The sequence below is a fragment of the Semicossyphus pulcher genome, unplaced genomic scaffold, assembly GCF_022749685.1.
Source record: "Semicossyphus pulcher isolate SPU_LCO1_2020_fin unplaced genomic scaffold, fSemPul1.0.p SCAF_5, whole genome shotgun sequence".
NCBI classification, from domain to species: Eukaryota; Metazoa; Chordata; class Actinopteri; order Labriformes; family Labridae; genus Semicossyphus; species Semicossyphus pulcher.
The window spans coordinates 31774848-31799014 of record NW_027211726.1 but is presented as its reverse complement, the minus strand read 5'-3'; the positions used below and the strand labels follow the sequence as shown (position 1 = coordinate 31799014).

The 24167-nt window shown below is 42.6% G+C and overlaps 1 pseudogene; it reads right to left on the bottom strand.

Annotated features, from left to right (window-relative positions):
* The window catches only part of LOC138609454 (NACHT, LRR and PYD domains-containing protein 12-like), a 28055-nt pseudogene extending 4611 nt beyond the window's left edge, over positions 1–23444 (bottom strand).
* Positions 23445–24167: the final 723 nt, after the last annotated feature.

Sequence of the window (24167 nt, the reverse complement as noted above, 5' to 3'; positions counted from 1 at the left end):
TCTCACATTACCCCCATCCTCAGATCTCTTCACTGGCTCCCCGTTGTGTAAAGGATCAAGTTCAAAATTCTCACCCTCACTTACAGAGCCCGACACGGTGAGGAAACTAAGTCACCCTTACCTGTCAACTCGCTTGAAACACTAGAGTGTACAGAGCATGTGTCTACATATCTTCACATTGATTCACAAGCCACTGTCAACCTGACAAACTGGGTAAAGTGTGAATATCGCGTTGGCCTCTTTGTTTGTACTGACACAAGAAAACACACCAGTCTTCAGCAAAATAACTTCTATCATTTTGCACAATGGTAAAGTGTTTTAGTTCTAAATGAACATGAAACTTGTTTCCATGACCATTTCCATGCTTTCCAAGTTAGTGAAAACATCCCCAGGAAGATACTGGTTCTAGAAAGGGAGAAATTAAGACATTTCAAAAGTTTGGATTCTCAAATGTCCTATGTGTGTGATTTTTATTTTGATGTTGTGTCAGAGGGCTGTATTATTTAATCTGTTGGCCTAAAATGCCTAAAATGTTGGCCAAACTGAATGTATTGAATTCATGTTTTACGTTCTTGTACATGTTTTCGTGCTTTAACAGCACGTTTAACATTCTATTTCATGTTAACATAATCCTGCATTACAGAGAAGTTTGCTTTCAGAATCCTAACAGACTGCTGTACATTTACATTTAAGGTTGTTTTAAAAATGATCACACTTGCACTTTCCTCAGAAAAGTTTATGCAGCACAGAGGGATGTGGTATGGTATATTTTTTTCCAGTTTTGCTGAAATATGCAAATTTATTTTTTTACTACATATTTTTTATTTGTGATTTCCATTTGACCACACAATTTCCTAACTGTTAAGCTGCCATTGTAGCTGTTTATTTTAAATGTGTATGCTGTTACATGTTTACACTGTTACTGAAGAAAGCTTTTACTCCAAATGTAACTTGTTACAAAAGTTAATATTCATGAAGCAAGGAGTTGTGAACACACTTTCTGGATGTGTTCAAATAAAGGCATTGAAGTAATTTATGTGTTTTTTGTATTAATTTTCATCTAAAAAACATTTTTTGTGATTTTATATATTAACTCTGTAAGTGTTCAATAAAACAATTTCACTGTTAACACTGTGAAAGAGTTCACCTAAAATGAACTCTCAATGAGAGTGCTTTTTCCTCTTAATGGGAGTAGTGTTTTAACTCCCAGAGGAGTTCAGTTTTAACTCCTAAAAAGAGTTGAAAGATCAACTCCCGGAAAAGAGGAACTTTAACTATGCCCTAGAGTTTATTCGATGGTCTCACATGTACACTCAAATTGAGTTGATTTTAACTCAGAGAGTTTATTCCAAAGGGCCGAATTTGCTGTGCAGGGTTATTCAGACTCACAGGACTGAGAGCTGAGAACTGAGCAAATATACAGAACATGTGAGCTCAGAGGGTTATCATTTTCACACAGCTGCACACTAACCTGAGAGTTTCCAGTCTGCAGTGTGGAGTTTTTAGACCGGCAGACAGAAGAGTCACTCCTGGATCCTGCAGGTTGTTGTTACTCAGGTCCAGCTCTCTCAGAGAAGAGGACTGGGAGCTGAGGACTGAGGACAGAGCCTCACAGCTTCTCTCTGACAGGTTACAGCCACTCAGCCTGAAGAGGAATCAACAGTACATAAAAGGAAACAATTACAAGAGATAGTTGTTTTTTCTCAATAAAGTAAAACTACATTTAACATGGAGAATGATGTGTTCACGTACAGAGCTTTGTTGGAGGCTTTGACCACTGGCAGCAGCCTCAGAAGAGCCTCCTCATTACAGGAAATACAGCCGACCAGTTCTCAGCACACTCCTGCTGTGATTTTAATATAAATCCTCACAATGTTGAGTTTTTAACGCAGTCTTTTAATGGTCATTGCTCCACGTTACTGGACAAAGAGGCACCTTTAAAGGTTAGGACTCGGGCTACCTGCAACAGTTGTCAGTGGATAACAGAGGCTGTCTGCTGCCTGAGACCACACTGTCACAGGTCTGAACGTCTGTGGAAGTGCATCGCCTACATCTTAAAGATCTCCGGCGTTCTTTTAAAGAAGCAGTACAGGAAGCCTGGACGGCTTATTTTGCTGACCTGATTTCTTCATCAAAAAGAAATCCCAACGTTTCATAACTATTTAAAACATTGTTTCACCAGCGCTCTCCACATTACCATGTTTCACTGTTGATGACTGCAATACCTTCCTTTCCTTCTGTGTTGATAAAGTAATGACTATTAGGTCCAATATGCGTCATAACTCTCACCCTTACCTGTCAACTCGCTCAGGTCAAACAATCTGAACTTGCTGCCCTTTTTTTTGTTGCCTTCATTGGACAGGACAGTGGATAGAGTCGGGAATGATGGAAGAGAGACCGGGGAGGACATGCAGCAAAGGGCCGAAGGTCAGAGTCGAACCCAGGGCCTCTGCGTCGAGTAGTGTGCCTCTATACATGGGGCGCGTCTTAATGGCTGAGCTACACCGGCGCCACATACGGTTGTCACCTTGTAAAAGATTATTTTCTGACTTTCATAAACAGGATATGAAGACAAAGCATGGGTAGAGAGGGTCCGTCATGATGGCCTCTGCTGTGGATAACGTTCTGCTGACTTAGTTTCTCTGTGACCTCCAGAGAACATTGGGGCAGTTTGCAGAGTATGAAGCTGTGGGATAGAGGGTCAGCACCTTCAAGTCTGTGGGCAAAGTACTCGGGGAGGAGTGAAGGTAAGAAGGAGCCAGAGATCAACACAGATTGCTTTGTCATCAGCAGTGATGCAGCTACTGTACTGGACTGTTCAGTCTGAAGGAAAGGCTCTTTATAAGTTTATAAATGTTCCAATCATCATCTCTGCTTTATTACAGTCGTCGTTGGGATTCTTCTCTTTGGACCACACATGATGGAGTCCAGATGAACATAACTCAGACTGTCTTAGACCAGCATTTATATATCCAAGTCAAGTTACTGAGCCGTGAACATGAACACAATACTGGTGACAAGATCCTTTGTCAGCTGACCCCTTCAGTGTGATATTAAAGCCACTTTAATTACACACAGCAAATTCTTAGAGTTGCAAAATAAGGAGTTAGACAAAAAATAGTGAAGGAGTTAGATTTTTGGAGTTTATTCTCTCATGTAGACCCCAGCTTGTGTTGAGGGAAACTCTGCGGTGGTGTGAAATATCGAAGTTAATTCACAGGGTGTTGTGGGTAGTGAATAAACACTTCTCCTGAGTTCATTCCTAACGGCTCTCTTACCGCGTCAAGCAGTGATCACTTTGACTTCCTCGAGAGACAGGTAAAAGTGCAATTTTACGTCTCAAACTAAATGTTAACGTGTGACGGATTTTCTGTTAGTGTAATATAACGTTATTGCTTATATTTGCTACGACGAACTTGCTAGTTAGCTGCTGACAGTAACTTAATTTCACCGCGCCTGTTAAACGCGCAGAATACACTGTGAACCTGAAGTTAGCCACGTCTTCCTGCATGTAATTAACGTTTTAACGTTCTTCTCGTTACTTCTGTTTTTGATCAATTGTAAGATAGTTAGCGTTACGTTACAGCATTTCTAGTTCTATCGAAATATTCACGAACATGTGTTGTTTCCGTTAGATTTACGTGTGCGGAACCAGCGGCCTCTTTGAGGAGGGTATCCGACACGGACACGGGACATGCTTTGAGGGAATGCTGAGAAGGGAACGTTTACACATTTGCCTCCTATTTATGTTGAATCAACAGCCCAGACAGCAGCGCGAGCCTGTCTCCACTGTTAGAGATTGTATTATCTTAATTAAGAGCAGGGAGACACAGCCGGATCAGTTGTTAAACCTAAAGTTGCGCTAGCTAACAAGCTAACAGTAGAGTGCAATGATGTAAGGTACGGTAGGCTAACACCTCTGGGGAGCCCAGGTGAGCCCAGCATCTTTAACTTGCTGAATGTTTGTAAGAGCACCTAAAACCTGTGATAAAATACCCTTGTATATCTTCTACAAATGTCACTGTATAAACTACTTAGACAAAGTAGCGCTGTTAAAACCATACATATCAGAACAATGCCTGGTTTGCTTTACTCGAACATGTTAATGGATTAACTTTGTGTTGAACATACAATCACATCAGCCCCAACAGAGACTCATGTTACAGTAACAATCTTTACTTGTTACTTATTTCAGGGTTTTTTTGCCATTTTTTTGGAGAAATCTGGCACGAGAATTTTCTTTGGGAATAATAAAGTTCTATCTTGTGTTCAAGATGTTGATAAAGGTGAAACATGGAGGGACAAAGAAATATGTCAAACTGGAAGACGTCAGCTTCATGGAATTTATCACTGCAGCTAAGTTTTTTTTGGTTTGTCTGAAGGCATTTAAGGGAAAGTAATAATAACTTTGTTGATGGCATCATGACTGTTGTGCTTCAGTGCAGCAGAAGTTTCTCCTACCAGAAAATAAGCCACTGAAAGTCACGGATGAGCAGGGCATAGAGGTGGATGAGGATGTCTTTCCAGAGCTTGCAACAATCAAAGAAGTGTGCTTTGTCATCTACACTGATGATGGTAAAGTGATTTCAAATTTCAGTTTCATTTTCAGTTTGAAGATAAAGTAAATATATATATTAGTATATATATATTTGAACAAACATTGATTAGATACCAAAACAACATTCTATGTACCATGTATATTTCAGACCTCCCACGAGCAGAATCATCCAAGCATATGGCTGAAAGTACAGACTCGACAGAATACGTGACACTTGTGGTAGGAACTATTTTGGTATTTGTTTATAGGACTTACAAAATAGTCATCTGGAAGTTGGGGCAAGTTGGGATTTTGGGTTAAGCTAGCACACAAAATCTTTTATTTTAGCTAATTGTTCAAATGGTGTCTATTTCTCAGTCACAGTATAATGAACTTTAGGAGGCCACAGACTGAAGGACAATTTGTTTCCACTTCCACAATTTAAATTGGTTTTCTATTTAAGTGATCACAACTTACTCCATGAGATTGTCATGGCATCCTGTACATATTTATCATAGACTTCCTGATGCTTTGTCAAAGACAATTTCCGACTGTTGTCTGTATTCATCTCAGATGGTGGTGACCAGGCCCCGATTATATGGTAAATGGTAGCATTGTGGTTCTTAATTTTTGATTGTTTGTGCCCTGTATCCTCAGATATTTCAATCCTGCAGCAAGATGGTGAAGGGCCTTCATCTCCAAGTCTAACAGATACATTGTCCATCTCAAGCTTAAGCAGTCCAGCTAGTGACACATGTGATGCTGGATGTCCAATTATTCAACCTGTCATGGACAGCACCCATGCAAGAAATGTATTTTAATTATTTACTTTTACACTTTTTGTTTGCCTGACTCTTAAAACAAGATTAAGAAAATTGGGGTTACGGAAATGAAAAATGATCTTAATTTATCATTTGTATAATAAATATATGGAGATAGTTATTTTGTTTAAAAATCACATCTTATCTTTGCTGTCTTGTTATCTTCTGTCTTCAGATAGTGGAGCAGATTCTCACTACTAAGCCAGCAGGGAGGACAGTCGTCAATGAGTATGAGGATAGTTTGAAAGATTCTACTCGGCGATTAATGGTGAACATCATAGTAGCTCACACACGTGAAAAGGAAGGGTAAGTGGCTTTTTGTTTATAACATGAAATGTACTTTTGTGAGGAGGAAAGAATCATATGACAATGAATTATTTTGCATTTGCAGGAGAGCTGTAACTAAAGCCACAAAGGAGTTCCATGCCCTTGGGATTGTGGCTCTCTTCCCATCTTTGAAGGATCCATACTCAAAAAAGTACGGTGGCCGACAAGGTCAAACGTGCTGCAACAGCCCAAACGATTTCGATTAGAAGAAACGAGCTGCAAATTTAGAAACGATGTAAATTCAAAAACACAAGCAAAAGTCCAAAACATATTCAACGACAGAAACGCGCTGCAAATAAAAAAAACTGCTCCAAAAGCCAAAACAAATACATTAACATCAAACGCGCTGCAAATACAGAAACGATGCAAAGTCAAAAACACACAAACCCAGAAAACACATGCAAAAGAAAAACGCTGCAAATACAGCCCTCACAACGGAAGTGCTCCAGGCCTGTAGGGGGCGCTCGGTTGTTAACGGGAGAGAGGGGGAGACGAGACAGTGAATTTATTACTTCTCAGACTTTCTAATGTTAGACGCTGCTGGAGCGGAGCGTCTCTGTTGGTCATGTACTACTGACAACTTTAAAACATGAGCAAAGAATTCACAACTTTTGTTGAGACACGGCTCCTGATCAACTGATAGTTTTGCTAAAGTAACCGCTGCTAATTGTAGCTTCTGTTAGCCGTGCAGCTAGCGGTTCTTTATGATTACTCTGTCCGGCTCGGCGTCAAATTGTTTAAAGGGAAGATAAATATGTAAAAAGTTATTACGGTGAAAAGCAACACTGCTGCTGCAAATAAGGCAAGAGAGGAATGCTGCAAAAAATAAAAAGTAATAATGTAACAACAACATGTAGTACCTCTGACACACTAACAATGATACACATGATTTCAGTTGTATACAGGATCCACAGATACATTATGACAGTATTGCTATGACATACAGAGCAATACTGGCTTTCTTGAGTGGAGGGTCAAGACTGTCCAACCTCAATCCAAAACCACATCAACATCCACTAACAGAGTGCTGCTGAAAGGAGGCCCCACATCGCCAAGATCATTTGGTTCCATAGATGACAAGCGATCGGGAGATGATCGTATGGAGGCAGTGTCCCTTCTTCACCACACTACAGACCGGGATTTAGTCTTCCAGAAGATGAGAGAAACATTCCACTATCGTCAAGAGATGCTCCATGACCCACAGCAGTCAGTGGACATACTTCAACTGTTCCCTCGTTTCTTAGACACAAAGGGACTGGTAGGTAACTAATACGAATTTAAAAAATGTTTGTCAAAATACATACATGTAGACAAGGTGATGGTAATACTAGTTCCGCTCCTTTTTATATGAGATTTTGCAGGACTTCTCGATGATGTTTGGAGCAGAGACTTCCTCCAGGTTCTTGGAAAAATGGGCCCCCTGTTTTAAAGACAAGGTCATCCACGAAGCCAGGGCCCTCAGAGAGACACCTCTCCTGAAAAACAGCTCAAATCTGCCATGAATGAAGAATCTGACACTGCAGATGATCCAGGTAGTATTACAATAGACTTAATTAATTTGTATTGCAATAAGTTGCCAAAAACAGACATGTTTGCTCCAAAATCTTTTTAGATATTCTGGATGAACTACTCCAGACTTGATCAAACCGGAGCCTGTCCTTTTAAGATAAAAATCTTGGGTTGACCGATGCACATCAAAAGTTTGTAGTAACTTGTCCAGTCTGAGCAGTGAGGTGTTAAGCTAGTTTCACACAAGCACGCCTGAGCAGCATGGTCATAAGACGTTAGATGAAGAGGGGACAACAAAGGTGACCTCAACATTGACAAGGTGTGAAACACATGAAGTAATGGTTTTCTTCACTGATTGCAGAGTGGCACAGCGACATGGCCTCTCTTCTTGTCTTGCTGCATCTTCTCACTCCGCAACCAGCTGGAAGGAAACGGGCCAAGAAGATCAGTGTCGGAGAGGCAACAGATCACCTGCTGAAATTTCACAAGGTTTGTCAACAAATCCAATTCCAAATATTGTGGTATCGTGTGTTTTAAAGAAATGTGTTATATGGAAGTGCTTTTCACTGTGTTTCAGTCCTGCCAGAGCCTGGAGGATCACCTCATCACCACAGAAGGAAACCCCCAGCCATATCTTCTGGCCACAGGGACTTCAAAAGCTCAGGTTTTCAGCTTCTACATAGTCGTGGATAGAAAGCTTCTTCCATGTCAGTCAGGTACATCCTTGGGCGCATTTGATGAGCTGTTCAAGTCCCACTTTGTTTTCAGTGTGAAATATGATGATGCTCTGTCCAGCCTGTACACATTTTTGCAGACTACTCTGTACAGCATAGATATTGGCACAATGGAAGAAACTCCAAAAGTCAAGGAGTTGAGAGCAAAGTTGTTGAACAAGCCGTAAAAAGTTCAAGCAGCAAAAATGTTGAGATGTTTCCTCTGTGCGTCATCCTTTGGTACAGCCTTACTTTTATTCAGGCACCTCAAACTAATGCATGGAATCTATCCTGGGAAAAATCTGAGGCTAAAATGTGGTCAAATAGGATGTTGCTTGCAATTCTCTAGTTATTCTGGGTTTAGAAGACATCTCATAAAGATACATGCGCATATTGTCAACACATGTGCAACAGAGGAGACCCATTCCAACCATGCCATTCAAGAGCACAATAATCCTCTGTGCCTAAATGATGAAACACCTTCCACTTCATCTCAGCACCAAAATATTGAAGCAGGCCCTTCAGTGTCAACGGGCAGCAAAGATATGTGTGCATCAATTATTGCCAAGCTTTTAGGAAGCGGTGTACCAAATACTGTAGTGCTTTCTACCATCGAGAATTTAGAGGAATTTGTGGGAGACTTACAGTCTAATATTCAGGACCATGTACTAAACTTACTACCTGCCGGCAGTCCTGCAAGATCAGCCATAGAAGAGTTATTTAAAGGTATTGACAACCCTTTTAGCCACTTGAATTCTGACAGTAAATGGAAGAAATATTTCACAGAAAAATGGGATATTGTACCAGTTGAAAAGCGTCTAGGTATAAGGTTTGATACCAGACGAAATAGCAAAAGTGGAACCTATGAGCAAGTTCCAATCATTGACAAATTCATATATATTCCCATACTCAAAACACTCCAGTTCATCTTCAAGAATGAAACTATTTCTGAGATGATGCAAACATCTACTCAGAGTGACAAATACGAGAACTTCTGTGATGGAAGCTACTTCAAAAGTCATCCCTTGTTTTCAAGTGACAAGTTTGCCTTCCAAATCCAGTTGTACTATGACGATGTTGAGTGTGCAAACCCACTAGGGTCAAAAAAAGGTATTCATAAAGTTGGCTGTCTTTACTTCATCCTCAGGAATCTTCCACCCAAGGTGAATTCTGCCTTAATGAATATTCATCTAGTATCATTGTTTCATGCACAAGATGCTAAGAAATACGGCATTGATGAAATTCTGAAACCCTTAGTAAGAGACTTGAAAATATTAGAGACAACTGGGGTTGCTCTTCCATTTGCTGAATTTCCTGTACGTGGCACTCTTGCACAAATTACTGGTGATAATTTGGGTATGCACAGCATTCTTGGATTCTTGGAGCCATTTAGTGCAAATGACTTCTGTAGACTTTGCCTAATTGATAAATCTTCAGCTCCGTCAGTTTTCTCAGAAGATGACCCACGTTTGACCATAAGATCACCAGTTCTCAATGATCAACATTATTCTTCTTTGGTAGATGATCCAACTTCTTCATTTGGCATCAACAGAAAGAGCATACTGAACACTTTGCAGTATTTCCATAATGCAGAAAATGATGCAGTTGACATCATGCATGACATTTTGGAAGGGGTTGGTCAATATGAGGTCAAACTTCTATTTGAATATTTGATTGAACATTTCATCTCCAAAGAAAGCCTCTTGAATAGGATTTATGCTTTTAATTATGGCTATGTGGAAAAGAAAAACAAGCCAACAAATGTAAAGCTTGACTGTGTCGGACATGGAATAGGGTTAAACGCATCACAAACACTGTGTTTGATCACCTTTGATATTTGGTGACCTGGTATCAGAGGATGATTTGCACTGGCGCTTGATGCTCTTGTTGCTGAACATAATAAACATTGTGTTCTCATACTCAATCACTGAAGGGATGACCGTGTATTTAAAGCACCTTATCATTGAACATCACCAGCTCTTCAAAGAACTGTACCCATCAAAGAACTTGATTCCAAAACATCATTTCATGGTCCACTATCCGAGGTGCATTCGAAAAATTGCACCCCTCATTCATATCTGGACTATGACTAAGGCTATGGCTATGGCTGGACTATGGCTAAACACCATTTTTTTAAGGATGGTGTGAAAAACTTTTTAACAGTATCACTTGCAAGGAAACACCAGTTTGCAGTAGCCTATCATTGGGAATGCCTGACTTCAAAAGCAATTGAGTCTGGTCCAGTCAAAATGTGTTTACTTGAAACACTAGAGTGTACAGAGCATGTGTCTACATATCTTCACATTGATTCACAAGCCACTGTCAACCTGACAAACTGGGTAAAGTGTGAATATCGCGTTGGCCTCTTTGTTTGTACTGACACAAGAAAACACACCAGTCTTCAGCAAAATAACTTCTATCATTGTGCACAATGGTAAAGTGTTTTAGTTCTAAATGAACATGAAACTTGTTTCCATGACCATTTCCATGCTTTCCAAGTTAGTGAAAACATCCCCAGGAAGATACTGGTTCTAGAAAGGGAGAAATTAAGACATTTCAAAAGTTTGGATTCTCAAATGTCCTATGGGTGTGATTTTTATTTTGATGTTGTGTCAGAGGGCTGTATTATTTAATCTGTTGGCCTAAAATGCCTAAAATGTTGGCCAAACTGAATGTATTGAATTCATGTTTTACGTTCTTGTACATGTTTTCGTGCTTTAACAGCACGTTTAACATTCTATTTCATGTTAACATAATCCTGCATTACAGAGAAGTTTGCTTTCAGAATCCTAACAGACTGCTGTACATTTACATTTAAGGTTGTTTTAAAAATGATCACACTTGCACTTTCCTCAGAAAAGTTTATGCAGCACAGAGGGATGTGGTATGGTATATTTTTTTACAGTTTTGCTGAAATATGCAAATTTATTTTTTTACTACATATTTTTTATTTGTGATTTCCATTTGACCACACAATTTCCTAACTGTTAAGCTGCCGTTGTAGCTGTTTATTTTAAATGTGTATGCTGTTACATGTTTACACTGTTACTGAAGAAAGCTTTTACTCCAAATGTAACTTGTTACAAAAGTTAATATTCATGAAGCAAGGAGTTGTGAACACACTTTCTGGATGTGTTCAAATAAAGGCATTGAAGTAATTTATGTGTTTTTTGTATTAATTTTCATCTAACAAACATTTTTTGTGATTTTATATATTAACTCTGTAAGTGTTCAATAAAACAATTTCACTGTTAACACTGTGAAAGAGTTCACCTAAAATGAACTCTCAATGAGAGTGCTTTTTCCTCTTAATGGGAGTAGTGTTTTAACTCCCAGAGGAGTTCAGTTTTAACTCCTAAAAAGAGTTGAAAGATCAACTCCCGGAAAAGAGGAACTTTAACTATGCCCTAGAGTTTATTCGATGGTCTCACATGTACACTCAAATTGAGTTGATTTTAACTCAGAGAGTTTATTCCAAAGGGCCGAATTTGCTGTGCAGGGTTATTCAGACTCACAGGACTGAGAGCTGAGAACTGAGCAAATATACAGAACATGTGAGCTCAGAGGGTTATCATTTTCACACAGCTGCACACTAACCTGAGAGTTTCCAGTCTGCAGTGTGGAGTTTTTAGACCGGCAGACAGAAGAGTCACTCCTGGATCCTGCAGGTTGTTGTTACTCAGGTCCAGCTCTCTCAGAGAAGAGGACTGGGAGCTGAGGACTGAGGACAGAGCCTCACAGCTTCTCTCTGACAGGTTACAGCCACTCAGCCTGAAGAGGAATCAACAGCACATAAAAGGAAACAATTACAAGAAATAGTTGTTTTTTCTCTATAAAGTAAAACTACATTTAACATGGAGAATGACGTGTTCACGTACAGAGCTTTGTTGGAGGCTTTGACCACTGGCAGCAGCCTCAGAAGAGCCTCCTCATTACAGGAAATACAGCCGACCAGTTCTCAGCACACTCCTGCTGTGATTTTAATATAAATCCTCACAATGTTGAGTTTTTAATGCAGTCTTTTAATGGTCATTGCTCCACGTTACTGGACAAAGAGGCACCTTTAAAGGTTAGGACTCGGGCTACCTGCAACAGTTGTCAGTGGATAACAGAGGCTGTCTGCTGCCTGAGACCACACTGTCACAGGTCTGAACGTCTGTGGAAGTGCATCGCCTACATCTTAAAGATCTCCGGCGTTCTTTTAAAGAAGCAGTACAGGAAGCCTGGACGGCTTATTTTGCTGACCTGATTTCTTCATCAAAAAGAAATCCCAACGTTTCATAACTATTTAAAACATTGTTTCACCAGCGCTCTCCACATTACCATGTTTCACTGTTGATGACTGCAATACCTTCCTTTCCTTCTGTGTTGATAAAGTAATGACTATTAGGTCCAATATGCATCATAACTCTCACCCTTACCTGTCAACTCGCTCAGGTCAAAAAATCTAAACCTTTAGTTGCCTTCATTGGACAGGACAGTGGATAGAGTCGGGAATGATGGAAGAGAGACCGGGGAGGACATGCAGCAAAGGGCCGAACGTCGGAGTCGAACCCAGGGCCTCTGCGTCGAGTAGTGTGCCTCTATACATGGGGCCGTGTCTTAATGGCTAAGCTACACCGGCGCCACATACGGTTGTCACCTTGTGAAAGATTATTTTCTGACTTTCATTAACAGGATATGAAGACAAAGCATGGGTAGAGAGGGTCCGTCATGATGGCCTCTGCTGTGGATAACGTTCTGCTGACTTAGTTTCTCTGTGACCTCCAGAGAACATTGGGGCAGTTTGCAGAGTATGAAGCTGTGGGATAGAGGGTCAGCACCTTCAAGTCTGTGGGCAAAGTACTCGGGGAGGAGTGAAGGTAAGAAGGAGCCAGAGATCAACACAGATTGCTTTGTCATCAGCAGTGATGCAGCTACTGTACTGGACTGTTCAGTCTGAAGGAAAGGCTCTTTAGAAGTTTATAAATGTTCCAATCATCATCTCTGCTTTATTACAGTCGTCGTTGGGATTCTTCTCTTTGGACCACACATGATGGAGTCCAGATGAACATAACTCAGACTGTCTTAGACCAGCATTTATATATCCAAGTCAAGTTACTGAGCCGTGAACATGAACACAATACTGGTGACAAGATCCTTTGTCAGCTGACCCCTTCAGTGTGATATTAAAGCCATTTTAATTACAGGGTTATTCAGACTCACAGGACTGAGAGCTGAGAACTGAGCAAATATACAGAACATGTGAGCTCAGAGGGTTATCATTTTCACACAGCTGCACACTAACCTGAGAGTTTCCAGTCTGCAGTGTGGAGTTTTTAGACCGGCAGACAGAAGAGTCACTCCTGAATCCTGCAGGTTGTTGTTACTCAGGTCCAGCTCTCTCAGAGAAGAGGACTGGGAGCTGAGGACTGAGGACAGAGCCTCACAGCTTCTCTCTGACAGTTTACAGCCACTCAGCCTGAAGAGGAATCAACAGTACATAAAAGGAAACAATTACAAGAAATAGTTGTTTTTTCTCAATAAAGTAAAACTACATTTAACATGGAGAATGATGTGTTCACGTACAGAGCTTTGTTGGAGGCTTTGACCACTGGCAGCAGCCTCAGAAGAGCCTCCTCATTACAGGAAATACAGCCGACCAGTTCTCAGCACACTCCTGCTGTGATTTTAATATAAATCCTCACAATGTTGAGTTTTTAACGCAGTCTTTTAATGGTCATTGCTCCACGTTACTGGACAAAGAGGCACCTTTAAAGGTTAGGACTCGGGCTACCTGCAACAGTTGTCAGTGGATAACAGAGGCTGTCTGCTGCCTGAGACCACACTGTCACAGGTCTGAACGTCTGTGGAAGTGCATCGCCTACATCTTAAAGATCTCCGGCGTTCTTTTAAAGAAGCAGTACAGGAAGCCTGGACGGCTTATTTTGCTGACCTGATTTCTTCATCAAAAAGAAATCCCAACGTTTCATAACTATTTAAAACATTGTTTCACCAGCGCTCTCCACATTACCATGTTTCACTGTTGATGACTGCAATACCTTCCTTTCCTTCTGTGTTGATAAAGTAATGACTATTAGGTCCAATATGCATCATAACTCTCATCCACTTCATGCTAGCTCCTCTCTTATTCCTACCGTCTTGAGCTCTTTCCATCCAATCAGCTCACAGGATCACAACATTGGGCCCCTTTCCTCTGCTGTTGGCTTTAGCCCACGTCATTTAGGAGTAATAGTTGATAAATCATCATCTTTTGACAGCCATGTTAAGCAGGTAACCAGATCATGTTATGTCCACCTAAGAAATATAAGTAAACTGAGAACTTTAGTTTCAACTGTAGTTTCACCTCGGCGACTGCCACACACTCCTCTCGTCACTCAGCAAGTCTGCGCTTAATCGCCTGCAGTCAACACAGAATGCTGCTGCAAGACTCCTCACCAGGTCTCACATTACCCCCATCCTCAGATCTCTTCACTGGCTTCAACTTCAACTTTTACTTTATTGTCCCCGAGGGGAAATTTGTTTTGCAGCCAAGTGAGACAAAAACATTTAGAAAACACAAACACATAGACTCGGTTACAAAGAACATTAAAACGCATAAGAGTTCATTAAGAATACATCAAGTGAAAATGAAACATGTAAAACTCCAAACCATCACTAACACCAACATTAAAACAAAAATTAGAAGACCATCAATAGTTCCTGGAAGTGAACAGGAAAATACTTCATCTACAGGTTCCACTTTTGAATTGAGTATTTCTTGGCCTGAGTGATAAAAGAATTTCTCATCCTGTTGGACTTTGCCACTGGTAGTCCAAATCTCCTGCTGGAGGGCAGGAACTCAAATTCACCATGGAGAGGATGTCGAGGACACTGTAAGATGTCTCCAGCCTGAGATGTTGCTCTCTTGGAGAAGGTGTAAGACAGATCAGGTAATCTTATGCCAATGATCTTACTGGCAACTCTTATGATCCATTGTAACCTGTTTCTGTCCCCTAATGACAGGTTACCAAACCAGGAGATTATGGCAAAGGTGAGGACAGACTCTACCATGGAGGAGTAGAACAGATTCATCAGTCTGCTGCACACCCCAAACCAGTTAAGTTGACGGAGAAAGTGCAGTCTCTGCTGTGGCTTTTTGCAGACTGCGTCTGTGTTTTCTTTAAATGTTAGCTTGTTGTCGATAACAACACCCAGGGACTTGTAACACTGGACTTGGTCAACCATCTCACCCTTAATTGCTGTTTTAATTGGTGTATTAGGCTGCCTTCTCAAATCAATGCACGTCTTTAGTTTTACGTACATTTAATTTTAAAAAAGAGTTATCACGTCACTCTATAAAATCGTCCACCACTGGGCCACGTGCTATTTCCCTTCCTTGTAACAGGCTCACTATGACTGTATCATCTGCAAACTTCAGAATGCGTCTTCCTGGCTGGGAACTTCTGCAGCTGTCAGTGTAAAAAATGTACCAGATTGGTGAAAGGACACAGCCCTGTGACGAACCAGTGGAGGAGAACAATGTGTCCGACAAAGAGCCATTAATCCTGACACACTGGGATCTGTCCACAAGAAAGTCTAAAATCCATCCAACAATGCCAGGACACAGATTCAAATCATTTAGCAGTTTGTTGGCTAAAATGTGGGGCTGACTTGTGTTAAAAGCAGAAGATAAATCTAAAAATAACAGGTGTGCATGTGTCCCTGGACCTTCAAGGTGTTTAAAAAGTAAATGAAGAAGGGTAAGAACAGCATCATCAACCCCTTTTTTACTCCTACAGGCAAACTGTAGAGGATCCAATGAGTCCTCCACAACTCCAACTAGCTCTCTCTTGATGAGCTTTTCAAAAACCTTCATAACTAGTGAAGTCAGGGCCACAGGTCTAAAATCACTAACGCCCTTAGGGAACTTTTTCTTAGCCACTGGTACTATTGTGGACTTCTTCCACAGAGTAGGAACCTTTTGTTGCTCTAAGCAACACTTTAATATGTGCTGAAAAATAGGGGGTAATTGATCTGCGCAGTGTTTGAGAAGATGACCAGATATATTGTCAGGGCCGGGGCTCTTGTTGGTCTTGGTTTTACGGAGTATGTTCCTGACATCTTGTACACCCAATTCAAGCTGTGGAGTGGAGGAGGTTTCTAATTCTACCTGATCAGCTTGTTCTTTAAAATCTTTTGTATCAAACCTGAGATAAAAACGATTAAAATGAGCAGCTAGCCCCTTGTCTGATTTAAAACCATCCATTTTAATATTCATATTACCTTTTTTTGTGCCTGTCATGACTGACATGCCATTCCAGAAACTTTTTAGATCATTACCTTTAAATTTGTCCTCAATTTTATCCATATAACTGAATTGAGCTTTTTGAATCTCTGCCCTAACCAGTCTTTTTACCTCCCTGTTCTCTTCAACACTGCTATTTTTAAAGAGGTTATGTTTCTTCATTGTTATTTCTTTCAAGGACTTAGTGATCCATGGCTTATTGTTTGGATAAAGTTTCACCTGACGTGTGGGAATACAAGACTCTTCACAGAACCAAATGTAGCTACACACATTCAAAGTAAGTTCACTTATGTCCAGAGTATTTACTGGATCACGGTGAGGAAACTAAGTCACCCTTACCTGTCAACTCGCTCAGGTCAAAAAATCTTAACCTTTTGTTGCCTTCATTGGACAGGACAGTGGATAGAGTCGGGAATGATGGAAGAGAGACCGAGGAGGACATGCAGCAAAGGGCCGAAGGTCGGAGTCGAACCCAGGGCCTCTGCGTCGAGTAGTGTGCCTCTATACATGGGCCACGTCTTAATGGCTAAGCTACACCTGCGCCACATACGGTTGTCACCTTGTAAAAGATTATTTTCTGACTTTCATTAACAGGATATGAAGACAAAGCATGGGTAGAGAGGGTCCGTCATGATGGCCTCTGCTGTGGATAACGTTCTGCTGACTTAGTTTCTCTGTGACCTCCAGAGAACATTGGGGCAGTTTGCAGAGTATGAAGCTGTGGGATAGAGGGTCAGCACCTTCAAGTCTGTGGGCAAAGTACTCGGGGAGGAGTGAAGGTAAGAAGGAGCCAGAGACCAACACAGATTGCTTTGTCATCAGCAGTGATGCAGCTACTGTACTGGACTGTTCAGTCTGAAGGAAAGGCTCTTTATAAGTTTATAAATGTTCCAATCATCATCTCTGCTTTATTACAGTCGTCGTTGGGATTCTTCTCTTTGGACCACACATGATGGAGTCCAGATGAACATAACTCAGACTGTCTTAGACCAGCATTTATATGTAGCAGGATGAGATGCATCATCCCTGCTCTGAATGTAACTGTGCTGCCCAGCGCTCTCTTGTTAGCCAATCAGCTCATGAGGCCACTCTATATAGGCAAGCACTGTGCATCTTCTCGCCCTCTTGCTCTTTGGCTCCGAGGTTCCGCCCCCTCCCTGGTTGCCCCACTTCCAGTCTCCACTGCAGCACCGGTGCAGTTTGGCGTTGTCCGCCTCAGCAGCTCGCGGGGAATCCCCGTCCTGACGCTCTGTGCCGGCCGTGGTTTGCCACTGCAGCCAGGCAAGCATGAAGCTCGCCCCTCCTCCTCTCTCCCATGTGTGTGATCTTGTGCGCTGATCGAGATTGACTGGGTCGTGTGACGCGACAGAGAAACACTGCTGCTTTGCCTGGCGCTGTTTTGCTTCTCTTTGCCTGGCGCTGTTTTGCTTCTCTTTGCCTGGCGCTGTTCTGCTTCTCTTTGCCTGGCGCTGTTTTGCTTCTCTTTGCCTGGCGCTGTTTTGCTTCTCTTTGCCGGGCGCTGTTTTGCTTCTCTTTGCCTGGCGCTGTTTTGCTTCTCTTTGCCGGGCGCTGTTTTGCTTCTCTTTGCCTGCCGCTGTTCTGCTTCTCTTTGCCTGCCGCTGTTCTGCTTCTCTTTGCCTGGCGCTGTTTTGCTTCTCTTTGCCTGCCGCTGTTTTGCTTGTCTTTGCCGGGCGCTGTTTTGCTTCTCTTTGCCTGCCGCTGTTTTGCTTCTCTTTGCCTGCCGCTGTTTTGCTTGTCTTTGCCTGCCGCTGTTCTGCTTCTCTTTGCCTGCCGCTGTTCTGCTTCTCTTTGCCAGGCGCTGTTTTGCTTCTCTTTGCCTGCCGCTGTTTTGCTTCTCTTTGCCTGACGCTGTTTTGCTTCTCTTTGCCTGGCGCTGTTTTGCTTCTCTTTGCCTGCCGCTGTTTTTCTTCTCTTTGCCTGCTGCTGTTTTGCTTCTCTTTGCCTGCCGCTGTTTTGCTTCTCTTTGCTGGCTTTATTGTAGCACGCTTCACAGCTGCCTTGCTTCGCCTTGCGTTGCTTTGCTCCTGGCATATGTGTGTCCTGACTGTATCGGGCCTATATTTATTTTAATGAGTGATAGTGGCGGGTTGGCTCACTTAATTTTAGTTATTTTCTGAATTTGGTTTAACCACCGATTTAAATGTCTTGTATGTGTTTGTTTAATTTTGCTTGTTTGTGTGAAACCAACTTTGGAAAGTACTACAGCTGAAGTTCTTTTGTTGTGTCATACATTAGAATTTTGCGTACATTTGCTTTTGGTAGATTGTTTCTTTGAGTTGTTATTTTCAACTGCTTAATTTTGGTAAATTCTCTTTCTTTGTTGTTGTTCTTGGAAGCTTAATTTTGGTAAATTGTTCTTTGAGAAGTTGTGTTTTGATGTACGGTGTCCAGCCTCACTAATTTCCCTTCTCCTTTCAGGACTGGAAGCTTACGGTGGTGGTCCTGGTGTCCTGGTGGTGGTATCCCCCTCCTGTGTGCTGCGTAACCCGTGGTTTTGCTTTTTCACCATTGTGTGTGCGTGTGTGTGCGCGAGTGTCACAAACCCTCGGGTGCTCCTCTCCTGGGATTCCTCTCCCCCTCATGGTCCCACTTCCTCCCACTGGTAAGCTCCAGCCCTGCTAGGGTCCCTTCCCTCACATCCTTGTGTATATGGTGTTATTTTAAAATAAGTCAATTTTACCCCTTTTTGAAAATAAAGTATATTTGTATTTTTTTGTACCTGAACCACGTCTCATGCTCCATTTGTAAAACGAACCTGAGTGCCTTATTAACTTGTGATTTAAATATCTCCCTGGGCGAAATTCCCAGGGTGGCGTTGTCAGGCTTTCCCGTAGTTAAATAAAATTAATAAATTGTAACCAACCTCACCCTTGAGTGAGGGCGTGTCTGCCGCCCGTCACATATATATCAAAGTCAAGTTACTGAGCCGTGAACATGAACACAATACTGGTGATAAGATCCTTTGTCAGCTGACCCCTTCAGTGTGATATTAAAGCCATTTTAATTACAGGGTTATTCAGACTCACAGGACTGAGAGCTGAGAACTGAGCAAATATACAGAACATGTGAGCTCAGAGGGTTATCATTTTCACACAGCTGCACACTAACCTGAGAGTTTCCAGTCTGCAGTGTGGAGTTTTTAGACCGGCAGACAGAAGAGTCACTCCTGAATCCTGCAGGTTGTTGTTACTCAGGTCCAGCTCTCTCAGAGAAGAGGACTGGGAGCTGAGGACTGAGGACAGAGCCTCACAGCTTCTCTCTGACAGGTTACAGCCACTCAGCCTGAAGAGGAATCAACAGTACATAAAAGGAAACAATTACAAGAGATAGTTGTTTTTTCTGAATCAAGTAAAACTACATTTAACATGGAGAATGATGTGTTCACGTACAGAGCTTTGTTGGAGGCTTTGACCACTGGCAGCAGCCTCAGAAGAGCCTCCTCTGAAGCAGAGTACTTCTTCAGGTCAAACACGTCCAGATCTTTTTCTGATGACAGTAAGATGAAGACCAGAGCTGACCACTGAGCAGGAGACAGTTCCTCTGTGGAGAGACGTCCTGATCTCAGGGACTGTTGGATCTGCTCCACTAGAGAACTATCATTCAGTTCATTCAGACAGTGGAACAGATTGATGCTTTTCTCTGCAGACAGATTCTCACTGATCTTTGTCCCAATGTACTCGACTGTTTTCTTTTTGTTGTGTGAACCACTTCCTGTCTGTGTCAGCAGACCTCTAAGGAGACTCTGATTGGTTTCTAGTGAAAGACCGAGGAGGAAGCGGAGGAACAAGTCCAAGTGTCCGTTTGGACTCTGTAAGGCCTGGTCCACAGCACTCTGATAGAAACGTTTTGTTTCTCTGAACACTTTAGGCCGCCAGGTTGTTTGTTCTCCTGACAGCAGATTGACACCAGAGTTGATGAACTTCAGATGGACATGAAGAGCAGCCAGAAACTCCTGAACGCTCAGATGGATGAAGCAGAACACCGTGTCCTGGTACAGTCCTCTCTCCTCTTTAAAGACCTGTGTGAACACTCCTGAGTACACTGAGGCTGCTCTGATATCGATGCCACACTCTGTCAGGTCTGACTCATAGAAGATCAGGTTTCCTTTCTGCAGCTGCTCAAAAGACAGTTTTCCCAGAGACTCAATCATCTTCCTGCTCTCTGGACTCCAGTGTTGATCTGTCTCAGCTCCTCCATCATACTTGATGTTCTTCAGTTTGGTCTGAACCACCAGGAAGTGGATGTACATCTCAGTCAGGGTCTTGGGCAGCTCTCCTCCCTCTCTGGTCTTCAACACGTCCTCCAGAACTGTAGCAGTGATCCAGCAGAAGACTGGGATGTGGCACATGATGTGGAGGCTTCGGGATGTCTTGATGTGGGCGATGATTCTGCTGGCCTGCTCCTCATCTCTGAATCTCTTCCTGAAGTACTCCTCCTTCCGAGGGTCAGTGAACCCTCTGACCTCTGTCACCATGTCAACACACTCAGGAGGGATCTGATTGGCTGCTGCAGGTCGTGTGGTTATCCAGAGGCGAGCAGAGGGAAGGAGTTTCCCTCTGATGAGGTTTGTCAGCAGCACATCCACTGAGCTGGACTCTGTGACATCAGTCAGGATCTCATTGTTGTGGAAGTCCAGAGGAAGTCGACACTCATCCAGACCGTCAAAGATGAACACGACCTGGAACTCTTCAAACCTGCAGATTCCTGCTTCTTTGGTTTCAGTGAAGAAGTGATGAACAAGTTCCACCAAGCTGAACTTCTTCTCTTTCAGCACATTCAGCTCTCTGAAGGTGAAGGGAAACATGAACTGTATGTCCTGGTTGGCTTTGTCTTCAGCCCAGTCCAGAGTGAACTTCTGTGTTAAGACTGTTTTCCCAATGCCAGCCACTCCCTTTGTCATCACTGTTCTGATTGGTCCATCTCTTCCAGGTGAGGCTTTAAAGATGTCTTCTTGTCTGATGGTTGTTTCTGGTCTGTCTGGTTTCCTGGATGCTGATTCGATCTGTCTGACCTCATGTTCATCATTGACCTCTCCAGTCCCTCCCTCTGTGATGTAGAGCTCTGTGTAGATCTGATTCAGAAGGGTTGGGTTTCCTGCTTTAGCGATCCCCTCAAACACACACTGGAACTTCTCCTTCAGGTTAGACTTCAGTTTCTGTCGGCACTCTGCAGCAGCAGTTCCTGAATAAACAAACAACAAATGATATCAAAGAGTGGATCCTGAAGAAAATCTCAACATTCAAGTGTGGCTTTAGAGTTTTTCCTTCTGCATCAGTTTTATTAAAGCATTTAGTGGATGACAAACAAGCTCTGATCTGATATAGATGTGTGTATCATATTTACTAAGTTTAGAAATGTAAACCTGCATTTCCTCTTTCCATCATGTTAAACCTGATTAAATCCTCTTACTGCTCTGCAGACAGTCAGCCAGCTCCTCCTGATTTATTCTCCTCAGGAAGTGCAGAGTGATCTTCACAAATGCATCTCTGCTGCTCCTCTGATCTTCATCATCACCATCCAACACCTCCTCCTCCTCCCTCTGACTCTCTAAGCATGCTGGGTAATCTGAACTCAGAACCCTCTGGACTCTCTTCAGCTCGTTCTTCACAAATGTGACGATGTTCTCCTCCAGCAGCTGGAACAGAATCAGACTCTGAACATGAATATAAACTGGTAGAACACAACATGTGATCCATCAGTCAGTCTGAAGGCCTGCTGCTCAAACAGAACAGCATGGAGACTGAATGATGGTTTGGCATTTAGCCTGTAGTTAATGTAGTTCATTGTAAACAGTGTGTTGTACACACCTTAAATGTGGAGTCCAGGTCTGTCTGATGCTGCTGGGCTGACTGATCACTGTGAACCTCTGAGCTCTGCTGAACTCTGTGGAGAAAACATCAAGTTTAAGGACAATTAATGACACAGCTGACTGATAGAGGGAGTGAGCTGTGGGGTCTGATCATGAGGGCTGGGTCAGTGGGAGGAGGGTGTCCAATGTTGAAAGATGGAAAGATGGCTCAAGAACAAACCACTGATTATGATCACTAATGGTTATATCCCGAAACTGCCAAGACACGTTTTGCCAGTGATGCAGAGGACAGAATGAAGGCAACCAAGAACTGTCAGGGTTGGGAGTACAGAAACCCACCCCTCAAGGGATGGATTTCAGACGTGCTGATAGGCTAGACAAATTAGGTCAGGTGGAGAGGGTGTGGAGTCAAGAGGAGCAAGTGGTCTTGGAGAAATAAAGCTGTGGATCTTAATGAACAGCCTGGAGGATGGACAAGGGCAGAACAGGAGCCCTCAATCGGAGCACCTGGGGGCTGGGCAGGGGCTAAGCAAAGGCCTTGAGGTGAATGGATAGGAGGTTAACCCCCAAGCTTAGCCGCTGTAGATTTCGGGAAGGATGATAACAAGGTAGTCAAGGTAGAGCAGTTGCTGAGGTCAACCTGGAGGCCAGAAACAAAGAGGGATACCGTTCTGCAGGCCAGCAATGAGGCTGAATAACTCAAAGTTCTGTACGACGATCAGACTTTCACACTAAAGAGAAGATCTTTCTTAATGTGCAAAAGACAGTTTAAAAACTCGAGGAGGTACAAACTGAGTCATGAGAAGAGCCTCTTGTCTCTCGTGTTGGTCCACTTCCTGCCTTTGTGTGTTCCCCGCTTGTTTGATTATGTGCCCCGCCCTTATTGTTTTCACCTGCCCCTTGATTGTCTCACCTGCGTCTGATCGGCCTCACCTCCTAGTTTATTTAGTCTTTGTGCTCCCCTGTCTCGGTGCTGGTTTATTGTCTTTGTCTTTGTGTACATCTACCATCATAATACCTGCTCCTAGTGTCCTCGTGGCTCCTCTTGTTACTGTTGTATTTTTCCTGTGGATTATCTGTTACCTGGATTTGTTTGAAGTAAGTTTTTGCTCTGCCTAGTGGTTTTCCTTTTTTGTCTTTAGTTGGATTTAAGATTTTGTTTTTGCATTTGCCTCAGTTAATTCAACTCTTTTCTGAGTCTGCATCTGGGTCCTCAACCTTTTTGAGTCATACAACACACTATGAAGCTCTGGACCAGGACATGAGTCTTTTCTCAGCAGAGTCAGAACATTAACTTTTTTGATTCTTACCTTCCATCAGCAGGATGTCCAACTTTAAAGTCAATAGGTCGACCCATAGACCGGTCACTCTTCATGGACACACAGCTGGGTCCAGGAGAGTCTGGTCTCTGCTGCTGCATCCTGATACAAACAAACAACATGATTAGTTACAATGAGCTGTTGTTCACCTGTTCAGCAGCTGGGGTCCGTTTCAGAAAGTGGGTTTAATGAAAACCCCGGGTTTGTTAATCCTTAAATGAGGGAAACCTCGGGTTTGCCGTTTCAGAAAGAGAGGTAACTTTAACTCTGAGTTGGTTACTATGGTAACTGTGTCTGTGAACCTAACCTGGTCGGGAGCAGATTTTCTTCAGGAATCTCAGGCTGCTTCCAAAGTCTCTTATTTGATATCTCCTCGCTCCTCGCTCGAACCGAAGTAGTTCCGGAGCCGCCATATTGAGGATCGTCTCAAAGCTCTTATCGCTGCTCGGAGGAGCGAGGAGAGAGGAGGGAGGAGGGAGTTCCGAGGAGCGATAAGCGAGGATACACGAGAGCAGCCTCCACGGAAGTCTTTCACTGGCCGACATGCCCCCTTATTAGAGATCAGTTATTGATTGGACGCTGCAGCAGATCGGACTTATGTGAAACTTCACAACGTCGCCGGAGTTTCAGGCCGCAGAGAGGAAGAAGAGGACCTTAAAACAGACTTCACAGGGCGCCTTGAAACCGACCATAAACAACGTCGGTATAATGAGTCGGTATTTGACAAGCTGTGATCGTTTAGAATGAAATATTGATCATAACTTGTCGTAAAATATATAAAATGCAGTGAATAACTGCAGATTTGATTTGTTTTCTGAGTCAAC